This window comes from Adiantum capillus-veneris, chromosome 21 (assembly GCF_014529385.1).
Source record: "Adiantum capillus-veneris isolate H3 chromosome 21, ASM1452938v2, whole genome shotgun sequence".
Lineage (NCBI taxonomy): Eukaryota > Viridiplantae > Streptophyta > Polypodiopsida > Polypodiales > Pteridaceae > Adiantum > Adiantum capillus-veneris.
This window is the reverse complement of record NC_140951.1, coordinates 52,326,839-52,340,415: the sequence shown is the minus strand read 5'-3', so window position 1 is coordinate 52,340,415 and position 13,577 is coordinate 52,326,839.

Below are 13,577 nucleotides of genomic sequence, written 5' to 3'. Positions count from 1 at the left end.
GCATGCAGAACAGCTAACAACTCTTTTCATAAATGCCTAAGACCCGTTCATCTGTGTTGAGCCTTCGGCTCTCATATGCTATGGCATGCCCTTCTTGAAGCAAGACTGCTCCAAGGTAATCCACCACAAGCATCACATTGGACCTCAATGGCTTTGAGAGATCCGGAAGCATAAGAACTGGTTGGGAGATAAGCTTCTCTTTGAGCTTGTCAAAGGCACTTTGCTCCTTAGTAGTCCATGAATACTTAACATTTTTCTTTGTTAAGTCATGTAATGGTCCTGCTATTTGAGAGAATTTTGCTATGAAGCGTCTATAGTATGCACACATACCAATAAAGCTTCTTAGCTCATGTAGATTCCTTGGATTAGCACTACAACAAAAAAAGGTGTTATCGACGCAGATATCGACGCAGCGCGTCGTTATCCGTGTCGTTGTGAAACCGGTCGCTATTTGCGACACATGTATAGACGCGTATAGAGACGCAGATTGCCACGCATATAGCGACGCAGATTGCCACGCGCATAGCGACGACCATAGCAGAAAAAAAAAATCTTGGGCAGAGGGCAGGTAGCCTGGCCTGTGCCCAGTTAAAAGATGGACACAGCCATAGCTAGACTTCCTGCCCTCTGCCCAAGAAAGCGAGCAGCATAAAAATATCAACCATGCTCCCGCGCGCAGAAATTTTGGCAGAGTTCCCTTTGTTTTTACGTAAACTTTTCAAAAAAAACCATATCATGTATACGCCTCCTATATGCTATCCATGTAGGATCTCACATGAGATTTAAGGCCAATGAAAGACAACCGTATCAACTGAAAAGCATAACCATAACTTAAAAGCATAACCATAACCATAACGAACCATAACCATAACTTAAAACCATAACCGGCTATAACCACTTTGATCAAAACCGTAATGCAGATAACCATAACCATAAACAAAATTAACAATAACCATAAGCATAACCAGAAAGAGAAACAATAATTGTTTATACAATGACAATGACAATAATCATAACCATAAGGGAAACAATAATTGTTTGAACTTTAACTGTTTGTACAAAAAAGAGACACATAAGCGTGTATGTGTCTCACAAAGCATATATATGAAATCTGGTCCACTAATGACTAGGCGTCGCAACCTGCACATAGGACAACTCACAAAATTAGTATTGATATTACTTCACATATACTGACTTAATTAAATCAACTCACACATATTAACGTCTCACCTCAAGCGATCAGCGAGACTGTAAGGCCTCCCAATCTACAGGCTCTCATGAAGCTTCAAGATCATTCAGTACTTCATAGATACCTCTGCGATATCCATCTGACTCCTCCTCGCGTGTCGGAGCTCGATGCATCGCAAGATTCTGCGTTTATACAAAAATCAAAGTAATAAGAATATATGATTCATCGCGTTTTAAAAAACGCCATAGTTAAGATTGGATTAGAGACTCACAAACTCATAGCGAAAGGTGTTGAAGCCTCCGCTGCCAAGATGAGATGTCCCACTAGTCATCTGTCGTACCTGCGCGGCCTCACGCTGCTGTCTGAACCGCATGGCCGCTGTCCGCTCATCCTCCCTGATCTGCAGCCACGTCTCGTGTGGGATGCCCGAAGGCTTCGGCGAGCCGGTCCTGAAAGCCTTCCGAGCTGCATCTCGTCGATGTTTCAGGGTGTCCCGTGCAACACCCTTGATCCACCGCGCCGGAACAATGGAAGAACCCGGAGCAGGCTGGTACTCTCTTAAGATGGTCTCCACTATGTAAGTGACTTTTTCCTTTTCTTGTTGATCCCAAGATGTCAGAATGCTGGTCGAAAACTGCAGCTCCACGAGCTAGCGAATCCGCTGTCGCATCTCAGTCCCGACTCTATCCATGTCAACAGAACCATCTCCCTGTACAATATAGAGCTTGGAGGCACTAGGATCGTGTGCCCCCCAAGGTGTCTGAGGTGTGCAAAGAGGTGTGCCTGGGTAGGACGGGGGTCGTGAGCGAGGAGGGGTCGAAGCATCTGTGGACCCTCCTCCACAGCAACCACCACCTCCACCTCCACCTGACGATCGCCGAGATCGACGAGTGCGCCTGTGCTGCGAAGATGAGGACGTACCCGCCTCTGCCCCACCCCTAGGTGCCGAAGCGGCCGTGATGGGAGAAGAAGGCGTCGTACCCATAGGCGTCCTGAACCTCGTAGGCGTCCCCCCCCTAGGCGTTGGACCCTCGGGTGTGAAGCCCGGAGGCGTAGTACCCGTGCCTTTGGCTACCCAGTACTGAGAAGCCTCTGCCATCTGAGCAGGCATCATCCGTGTAACGAAGCCCATGAATGCATCTGCACTCATGGAAGTGGGATCTGGAATCTCGTCTGCCATACTAAAGTCCTGCACAAAGAAAGTAAAATAAAGCGTCAGAACACAAATGTTTAAATTAACTTTAAGCTTAATTTTAAATCAAAGTCTTCACACAAACACTTATAGACCTAGGCCTCGATGAGTGAGGCATCATCGATAAGATCTTGCACCGTATCATCGTCTATCTCTAATTGCAAACATAACTCTGCCCCAACTCGTTCTGGCAGATTGTCTTCATCCATTGCATCTTCATCTACAAGTGTCAATTCTGGCTCGTCTGCGTCATCCCTCGTATATCTGTCAGCTTCCTCTGCCATACCTTCATCCATCTCATCTAATGTCATAGTAGTATGGACGTCGTCTGACTGACTTTCCTCCAAGAGATCTTGCCCTTCAAATACTTGTTTATTTCTTGGAGCAACCTGAACCACAAACCACTATTGTCGCTCTCGAGGGTCCGGTACAAAGACCACTTGCTCGCAGTGTTCGGGGAGAGCAAATGTGTCGCTCGCATCTATCCAAATCTTTGTAGAATCTATTTGCACAAGTTTGTTTCCATCTCCGCGTACTATTGCATTGCGACCAGAAGTAATCACCTTGAACCACTTCACATCCAACAAAAACATCTCAAACCGCCTGAAGCTTACTTTCAGGATATCTGACACCAGACCACAATAATCCAGGTTGCTAGTGCTCTCATTCGTGTCTCTAGCACTGGCCCTGCTCTTTTGCATGAAACTAACCATCACCCCACTGTCAAACGTGTTTCTTCTGCTGTCAATTTGTTGTGTTCTGAAATGCTTTCCATGCGACCACAGTGCCATGTATGTATGATACTTCCAGTCACATCCAATAGCCAGCTCTTCCTCTTCTAGAGATATGGGTTCTCCGATCTGTTGAGCTGCTCTCATTGTCTTGTCCAACCATGCCATTATAGGGAATTCAGGTAGAGGAGCGAGATAGTCTGGCAAGGGTAAGCCTCTAGTCGTTCGACTTCGCCTGAAATCCTGTCGCTCTAGATTGCGTCTCTCTTTCTCTTCTTCGTACCTTTCAAGCCATTTTTGCATCGGCGCTGAATTTAGTATACAGAACTTCATGATCTTTTCTCACATGGCCAGGTTCATTTTCTTCAGCACCCCTTGCCCTTGCGGCTCCTCTCCCACCAGTCTTGCATCCTCCTCATCGCTCCACAGTCGAGGCATTTCTGGGTCAGAAACGGATAGAAATTCGGTCGTCAATACAAGAGACTCTTGCACCAGCCATCCTTCTGCCATGCTCCCCTCTGGACGCGCTTTTTGGCGAACAAAACCCTTAAGTGTTTTCATGAACCGCTCTAGAAAGAACATCCAACGGCTGTGGACTATACCTGCCACTGTAACCTCATCTACTACATGGACGAGCAAGTGCATTTGGATAGTTAGGCAGCTCGTGGGTAGATACTTCTCAATCATGCAAACTGCCTCAATGGAGTTAGCCCTTGCGACTACAATAGATTCCTCCCGTATCGCACTTCCTCTGTTAAACACCCCTTGATCGCAATTGGAAGAATGAATTGCAAGAACTTCTGCCAGTCGTGCGATTTCAACCCTGACAGTTGATCGTCACGAGTGAATGTTGTCTTGAGACATTGCATATATCCTGTTGGCGTCCTGAACTCTGAAATCAGCCTTTTCACTTGTCGCTCTTCGTTTTTTAGCAATACCCATGGCGCTCTTGGAAGTTTTGTTTGACCAACTGCATTGGTGAAAGGCCACAGCTCTGGCATCTTTCCAACCGACTGCAAATCATCTCGTGAAGCTCGATTGTCTTTCATTCCCATGATTGTCTTCCAGAAGAGCTCTCCCACATTCTTGAATATATGCATTGGATCCAGCAAATGGTTAATTAGTAGATCACCCCAGTACGGCAATGTATGGAGAATGGACAAACGTTTCATTCCTGGAACAGGTTGCCCATCGGCGACGCCACTCTTGTACATGCATAGGACGACATTCGACGCGACCAAGCTGGCCTTCGTGCAAGTGATGGCCATCTAGAAGATAATGGTGGTGGCCTTGATAAATTGTCTTTTGAAGAGAGGGAGAATAGCGCACATCCAAAGACTGCCCGCAAATTGGACATGCATTGTATCCCAAAGTTGTTAGTCCTGCATATATCAAAGCATGAATCAGGCCAAGGCAAAGGGCTTGCGAATAGCGAGAATTTTGTAAATCAATAACCATTACCAGAAGCTTCTCCGTATCCTGGCCAATCATGCATAGTCCACATAAGAAGTCCATGGATCCTTGCATGCTGTTGTCCTACTGGTTCAACCGCATCTGCTATGTCGATCCCATGCCATAACTCCTGGAGCTCATCAACTAGTGGAGCTAGATAAACATCTATGTTTTTTGCCTTGAACTTACCAGGGATTGGGCTCACTTGGGTCAGGTGATACGTAAGAGCACAATCTACGTTTTGACACCCAGATTTGATCATTTCCTTGATAGTAGCCTTGGGCTTCCAATAGTCGTTTAGGGATCCATCGCAACATTTTCTTACTTTTCTTGGAGCGAGTGGTACATTTCTTACAAGGCTTCTGTTTTTTAGCACTAGGTATGGTCACTAAAGAAGCTTTAGGGACCCACTTGTATGTTTTCTTCGTTACCTTAGGATGAGTCTTGTCAGAAGCGATATGCATTGCTTGTAGCATATTTAAGGGTATAGGCATTTCATCCCCCTCAGGTGTTACCCAAGTCGTCCCCCTATTTCCCCAAGTGTCTATGGTTGATGCTAGGTGTACCCAATCCACATTGTCCGACTCAGTCATCCCAGGTAGGATATCCATATAAGGAGAATCTTGGCCAATGTCTGTATCCTTCTTACAAGTGTAACAATATTGTAGTGTGGCCGAGTGAACTGTGGTGTCAGAGCGATGATCAATAATGGTTTTACTCCCTAAGGGGTGTACCTTACCAGTCACCAAATCCACTCTAAGGACAGAGTCTTGGAATTGCAAATAAACATGATTTTTAGACCAATCGTGAACCATTTGTGCTTCCCTCATGAATGGTCGTCCTAAAATCATTTCATATGACATAAGGTGTTTAGAGAAATCCATTACAATGAACGTATGTCGTACCTTGTGTCCTAGAACTTTGATCTTAAGATCCTTGAGCATCCCCATAGGTTATGCTATGGTACCATTTGCCATCTTTACCACAATGTTAGTAACACTGAGGCGGGGTTTTCCCATGGATTCCCAACAATCTTTTGTAACGATGCTAACTCCTGCACCACCATCAAGAATTCCCTTTATAGTTAATCCCTTGGTAGTGATGGGTAGGGTCGCATTAGACTCGTCGCCTTCAAAATACTGCCCTAATTCGTTAATGGGTACCTCAATCACAGACTCGTGTCCATCTAAGTCAAGTGATTGCACATGATTTTCCTCATCAATCATAATCGAGTCAGGCCTATTTGGTTGCGCAAACTGCGGTAATCCCGTTCGTAGCTCTCCGTTAAGGAATGCTCGAAGTGCAAGGAATAACTCAGGATCTCCATACAGCTTTGCTATGATCGTGGTTCGGACCTCAGAAGACATGAAGTCCACTAGTTTGGCAACATTCATTGGCGTTTTGCAGGGTGTAGGTCCTTGACTAGGAACTAGTGAGGATGGAATCTCATATTCCTCAATGGGATCAGGTATTCCTTCGTTAAACATCCTTTCCAACAAGAAGGGTGTATGCTCACTTTCTGATGTCCCGTCCTCACTCCCTTCTTGGATGATACTAGATATGGCTAACGGTCTATGGTTCATGTGGGGTGGATGAACTTGCGTGGGAAACACTGTGTCATGAATTTTGACCTGCATGGGTTCTGGTTCTAGTTTCCTTTGAGTCTCCTCCACTAAACCTCTTAGATGTTTCACCTGCTCAATCTCGTCTACTGGGTTTGGGTACGTCCCAATCTTCTTTTTACGATTCTTCCCTTTTTGCCCCTGCGGTTTATCTTGGGGGTCTTGGATTGGATTTGGAAACACTTGTGGTGTTTTGAGAGGCTCTTTATGGTTTTCTCTCATTCGGTTTTCATTTGGTTCCATGTTACGGTTTTCTTTGTCGGTCTTTCCCTTTGTGGTATTGGTTCTAGTCTCCATTGTCTTGACTGAATCTGAATCATCCTCGAGGTCATTCATATACACGGGGTCATCTCCTGTTCCTATGTTTGTTTTGGAACTTGGCTTTGAATTTTCCGTATTCTGTGACTTCTTCCTTCGTGTCTTCTTTTTCTTTGCTTGGATAACTGACGCGGTATCTCTCTCTTCGAGGATATGGCCTGGCCCTTGGAGCATGGACCGTGTAATCGCATAAGCGGGTGCGACGGGTGGTATTGGCGACGTCACACTAGCAATTTCGACCAAATTTAGGGGTGTGATTTTAGGCGCATTTGGGTTATAGGGGCATTGGGCAATCAAGTGATCTATGCCACAACGATTACATGTGAGTAATGGCATTGCAGACGTGCTCCCTTGATTCATTTGCATCTGTGCAGCATTCTTTTGCAGCCTAATAGGGCACTCCGCTACTCGATGTGGTCCACCACACTCGTAGCATTGAAGAGGTGGCCTCCTAGCCTGGGTGTTGATATTTTGACCTCTGGATGCGAGAGCGGCAGCTTGATAAACCGGCTTGACTTGTCCCCAACAATCTTCCATGTAGTATATAGGACATTCTTCCAATGTATCAAGTCCGTAGGCAATACTAGTGTCTATTTCCTCCTCACAGCCATCTGCATAAGCATTTGATGGCTCGCAACCCACTTGGTTCATAGGGGCGACTCTTGGATGCGGGGGCTGCGGTCCTAGCACAGGAGGTGGTAACGGTGTAGCTTGTACAACATTTTGAGATCTAGGGACCATGTGTTGCGGTAGTTGCTCAACAGGTGGAGTAGGCATCAATACAGGAGCTCGAGGCGCATCCGTCCAGGCTACAGGTGGTCTATTTGCCATCATACGTTTGATCATTAAACAATCCTTAGCTTGGTGACCATACCTACCACATGCGTTGCAAGTTCCATTAAATTTTACTCTAAAAGTAGGGCACTCACTAGTGCTATGTGGACCTAAGCAAATGGAACACCATTGTTGCTCCCTTCTTGGATACATGTGACTATTTTGAGGGGGTCGATTATCCTTAAGAGACTCTTGGATTGCCTTGGTGAGGTTTGTCAAGAATGTCTCAAATACCTTTGGCTCATTGGCAATGGGCTTTGCAGTCATGGGTTCATACTCAATGGCTTGTGAGCTAGTGGATCTCGTGTCAGTAGACACCCTCATGCCTGCTATCATCAAGTTGTCCTCTAATTGGATTGGATTGGCAGTGACATCTTCCCAGGTTGTGATACCTCTAATCACTAGTCCATTATAGATTCCTTCATTCCTCAACCCTCGAATGAATCGATCAAGCAGTTGGTTATTGTTGAAGCGCTCATTTACAGGGCAGCGAGAGTTTAAGTGCTTTAGACGACTAATGAAGTCCCTTACTGACTCTCCTTCCTTACGTTCGGCCTTCTGTAGCTGAGATGCTACACCCCAAAGCACACCTTCTCGTATGTACTCCTTTAGAAACAACCTTCGAAGGGTAGGGTAGATTGTTTTCTCGTCCACCCTTAGGGTCCTATACCTATCTCCAGTCTTCCCACTTAATGTCAAGCTTAAGGCATTGCACTTATGTAGTTCGTTGCGTTCCCCTAAGGAATCACATACTTGTTCAAACACTTCAATGTGTTTCCTAGCATCTTCGTCCCCATTGAATTTTTGCGTGAGTTTGGCAACAGGCTCTCTATCAGATGCATGACGCATATTTTCTGCGATAGATCGACCTATGGTTTGAGCAAACGCTGCCAAGTCACCTATGTGAGGAGGTAGGGCCGGTGGAGGTACTCTTGGAATCATATGTGGGAGAGGAACGGGTACCGGTCTTGGCATATGTATAGATGATGCAGGATATGGAACATAACCGGGCATAGGTCCACTCGGATAAGAGCTAGGGAGCGGCACTCGAGGAGCATAAGCAAGTGGTACAATTGGAGGTGTGGGGGCCATGTGTGCATAAGGGGCTAGAGGCACATACGGTCGAGGCCCCATATTAGGTACTACAACACTAGGTAGTGGCACTGCGCTAACCGTAGATGTCATCGGTACATTCTCTGTTAGGCTTATCCCTGGAGTGAGCACTGTGTTTTCCTTGATAGAGGGTTGAGCCAAGTTAGGGAAGCTAAAGTTTTCGCTTGGAGGCTCAGATTGCATAGAGACCCCAAGTGAAATGACGTAAGATGGGTCCATGGGGCTCATTAGAGGAGTCTCCATTTGTGATAGAGTAGGCTGTTGAGCCTTGCTCGTATATAGAAATCTCATGGGGCCAATTGAGAGTATATTTACCCCTCGGTTTTGCCTTTCTAATTGAATAATGCCATGGATAACATTACAGATCATTTTCTGTTGATCTTCGATGCTCGTGGCACTAGAGGTGGATTGTACAATCTCTATCCATCCTACATGGTAGGCGTGGCCAGAGTGTAGATCCGTCAACACCTCAGTGTGGAGGTCGTATGTCCAATGATCATTAATGAACAATCCTTCTAGAGTCGACGTGTTAACGGTTTCTTGTGAGGTAGAAGCAATGTGGCTCCCCGTGGTTTTACTTGTCACCAACGGTACTCTAGAGGGAACTTCTGAAGGAGGCAGCTCAACAGGGCCTTCTTGGTAAGAAGTTGGTAGGATATCCACATGGACACTCTTTGGGGGTGTGGGGTCCACGTGCGATGTGAAAGGAGAGTCCACTTCCCCACCCCCTTCGTGTGCTTCATTTGCATCAGGTTCCGAGCGAGTAGCTCTACCTAATGTTTCCATGAAACGGCTAAACATACTAGTACTAGGCTGTGGAGCTTCGGGAGGTGCATGGCCTTCTCTCTCAGTGTTTTGGTTAGGGTATGCTTCCATGATTTCTGAGTCGGAGGAGGAATCATTAGCGGCTATTTTAGGGTCTTGGGTGGTGCTACCTTGTGTCCCCGCTGAGGGTCTAGAGCTTATCGTGGATGGGTAATGGGTGTCCGTATGAACAGAGGCACCCTCAATATGCTCGTGTTCTAGCACCTGCCCAGAGCGTAAGTGCATGTGCTTTTGATACCCTAAGGTGTCAAAAAGCTGCTCTAGGAGGCCTTGTGACTAGTTTTTAGCGTGTTTTTTGTTTGTTTTTTTGCTAGATTTTTTAGAGCGTGTCGTAGAATGGGCCGTGTGATAGCTCGAAACGAGCGTATCGGTCAGAGGGTCGTGCCGTGCTTTACAGCCCTCCGTTTGGTCACTCTAAGCCCTCGGAATCCCTAAAACTGTCAATTTCCAGTAGGGAACTAGGCCCAAACTAGAAAGTCTAAGGGTGCAAGTGGGAAGAGAAAGGAGGAGAGTGGAGGACTTGTCCCACATGCTCTCATTCTCTCTTGAGGGAGTAGGGTATATATATAAGAGTGAGTCTAGTATATATCAAAAGACTGAGGACTGACGGCTGGGCCTAGGAATGGGAATGGGAAAATGATCTCGATCCCGATCTACCTTTTATACAAACCAACCCGTCCGTTTTAAGAGTCACGTTTTTTATTTTCGAAAAATTTAGCCGCCCGCTCGCTCGCGTTTTTATTTTTCGTTTTTTTTTTTAATTTTATTTTTCAGATTTTTTTTTTCAAAAAAAACTTTTTTTTTTAATGCAGAAAATACAGAAATTGAAAACGCAGAAATTGAAAATGCAGAAATGCAGAAAATTGAAAAAACGCAGAATTGCAGAAATTGAAAATGCAGAAATGCAGAAAATTGAAAAAACGCAGAATTGCAGAAAATTGCAGAAATTGAAAATGCAGAAATGCAGAAAATTGAAAAACGCAGAAATGCAGAAAATTGCAGAAATTGAAAACGCCGAACTTGAAAATGCAAAAATTGAAAAAACGTAGACAATAGCAGAAATTGAAACTTGACAGCAAATGCAGAAAACGCAAAAAACAGAAATCTCCACGCACTCCTTCCCTGCCTTTCCTATGATAGAAATTGCACCACAAGGAAGCGTAAAGTGCTAACCGAGCTTAGTGTAGGGCATATCCCCGGCAACGGCGCCAAAAATGTGCGCTCCTTGCCGCACTGTCGAAGCAAGGGACTTGCCGATACACCGTGTGCGAGCCACAAACGGCTCCAAGCACACAACAAGCCTAAACTAGCAAGCTCAAGAGAACAAAGGGTGTGTCACTCACCGCTTTACGCTCGCCTTCGTGGTGGATTCCTCACCGCGATGAAGAAGAAGCTGCAATCGTGCCGCGCTCAACCGCTTCGCTGCCGTCGTGCCTTCGTAATGCTCGATCGCACACACACTCTCCCTCTCTCTCTCTCTCACACACACACACACACAAGGAGGTGAAGAAGAAGAAGATGGAGATGGAGCAAGAGCACTCTTCTATTGCACAAATGAGAGAATGAGTAAAAATTAAATTTAGTTGGCTTTTATAGGAGCTCACCCCATTCACACTTGGGCGCCCATGCTTAGCCAACTAACCCTAGCATGTTCGTGTTAGAGTGCGCCTCTCATCGGCGATCACTCTACCTTTCCCTATTGGTCCGACAAGCCCGGTACCTGACTCTAAATAATACATAATAAGGTTACAGTGTCCGTTGTAGGCGATAGGGTGTCCGTGAGCCACAAGGGTTAACAGTATCGCAGATTCTGTACGGTTTCTCTAGCAAACTCTCCGTACTTGTGCACATGCTCATTACATATCCTACGCTTGCGCAGGATTTGATACTTGCAGAGCGTGCACGAGCATGCAATCTTTTCCTCCATGTTAGTTGATGACGTTGCCATCTACAATGATTATGAATGTTGTTTTAATATATATAAATAAATAAATAAATATATATATACTCCTCACAATGTAAACTACCTCGCATTCTCTAGTCTTGCCCAATCTCCGTACACCTCGATTCAGAGGTGTACGGAGATCAAGACCACCGGGTCAAAATCTCGTATTTATTGGTCAAATCCTATATGGGTAGACACATATGTGCACTCCCAGGTGTACATGGCAATGCATGTAGCAGGCAAAACCCCTTTGCCTCTTTTAGTTCCATAGTTTCTTCTTTGTCTACGTACCCTATCTCTCGTTCTTTCTCTCTTGATCTCGCTCTCGCTATCTCTCTTTCTCTCTCGATCTCGCTCTCGCTATCTCTCTTTCTCTATTTTCCTATCTCTCTCTATTTCTCTATTTTCCTATTTCTCTGCCATAACTCATGGAGCTCCACTTCCCTATCTCTCTCTCTCTCTCTCTCTCTCTCTCTCTCTCTATATATATATATATATATATATATATATAACTCTCTTTCTCTCTCTCTCTCTCTCTCTACTTACCTCTCTCTCTCTCTCTCTCTCTCTCTCTCTTGCTCTCTACTTCCCTATCTCTCTAATGATCGAACGAGCGACTGATCTAGGGAGATCTAGACGCCCATGACTGCGGAGGACTACACAACATCGACAGAGGCTGCATCAGAGGATCTAGCTAGGTCACTTTGGCTCGACATGCACAACGCTCGATCAGAGTACAGACCATGGAGGAGATCTACCTATCCCAACTAGCTCGTTTAGTCCACACCCAACATTTTAGGATTCCATAATATTTAATTTTGTCATCTTCTTACTCTAACTTTGTATCAGATCCATCACATTGTAACTTTCTTGTCTCGTGTCTCATAGGTCACTTTGGCCTTTCGAAGACGTTAATATAACATTTCATTTCATTTCTCTCTTTAATTTTTTTTCTTTAATTTTAATTTCCTAAGCATACATTAATTCTCTCTCTCTCTCTCTCTTTGATTACCTACACACACACACACATATTTCTCTCTCTCTCTCTCTCTCTCTCTCTTTCCTACACACACACACACACATTTCTCTCTCTCTCTCTCTCTCTCTCTCTCTCTCTCTCTCTTTCCTACACACACACACATTTCTCTCTCTCTCTCTCTAGATCTCTCCCTCCCTCTCTCTCTCTCTCTCTCTCTCTTTCCTACACACACACACCTCTCTCTCTCTCTCTCTCTCTCTATTTCCTACACACACACACATACACACACACCTCTCTCTCTCTCTCTCTTTCCTACACACACACACGCCGCTCTCTCTCTCTCTCTCTTTCCTACACACACACACACCGTCTCTCTCTCTCTCTCTCTCTCTCTCTCTCTCTCTCTCTCTCTCTCTCTCTCTCTCTCTTTCCTACACACACACACACACACACGATGTAGAGGTAGAGAGAGAGAGAGAGAGAGAGAGAGAGGGGTTGGGGAGGGTGGAGATGGACATAATACTTGCGCAGCAGGTTTTGGCCAAGACCCGAGCAGGCGAAAATGGCCCCTGCGCACGGGCTTTGTTTTTTTCCCCCAATTTTTTTTGCGTCGCTATACGCGTGGCAAATAAAGCCGTTCCACGCGTATATCAACGCACACTACGACGTGTATAGCGACGCCCGCTAATGTCATCGATATACGCGTGGAAAAGCATGGTCGTCGATATCTTCATTTAGTGTTGTAGTGTAGGCCACACTTTTATTACCTCCAACTTTGATGGATCCATACGGATACCATCTCGAGAGATAATATGACCTAAGTATTGAATCTCTTGAAGGAAAATTTCGCTTTTCTTTTGATTGAGAAAAAGCTTATTTTCCCTTAATGCTTGAAAAATCACTTGGAGATGTTGCTTGTGTTCCTCCAAGGAATTGGAGTAGATGATGATATCATTAAAGAACACTCCAATGAATTGTGGTAGGGTCTAAAAATTTTATTCATTAATTGATTGAATGTAGCTGGTGCATTAGTCAAGCCAAAAGGCATGACTAGATATTCATAACGGCCAAACGTTGTACGAAACGCGGTCTTTAGGATATCTTCATTCACTATCCTTATTTGATGGTAGCCACTTTTAAGGTCAATCCTACTGAAGTAGGTGGAGACTTGTAGCTTATCAAATAGATCTTCTACTTGGGGTACGAGAAATCTGTTTTCGATAGTGATATAGTTTAGTGCACGATAGTCCACACACATGCGGTATGTACCATCTTTCTTTTGCACTAAAAGGATTGGAGAGCAAAAGGGAGAGGAGCTAGGCCTCACCATTCCTTTGTCTACCAATTCTTATACTTGCCTCACGATCTCCTCTTGTT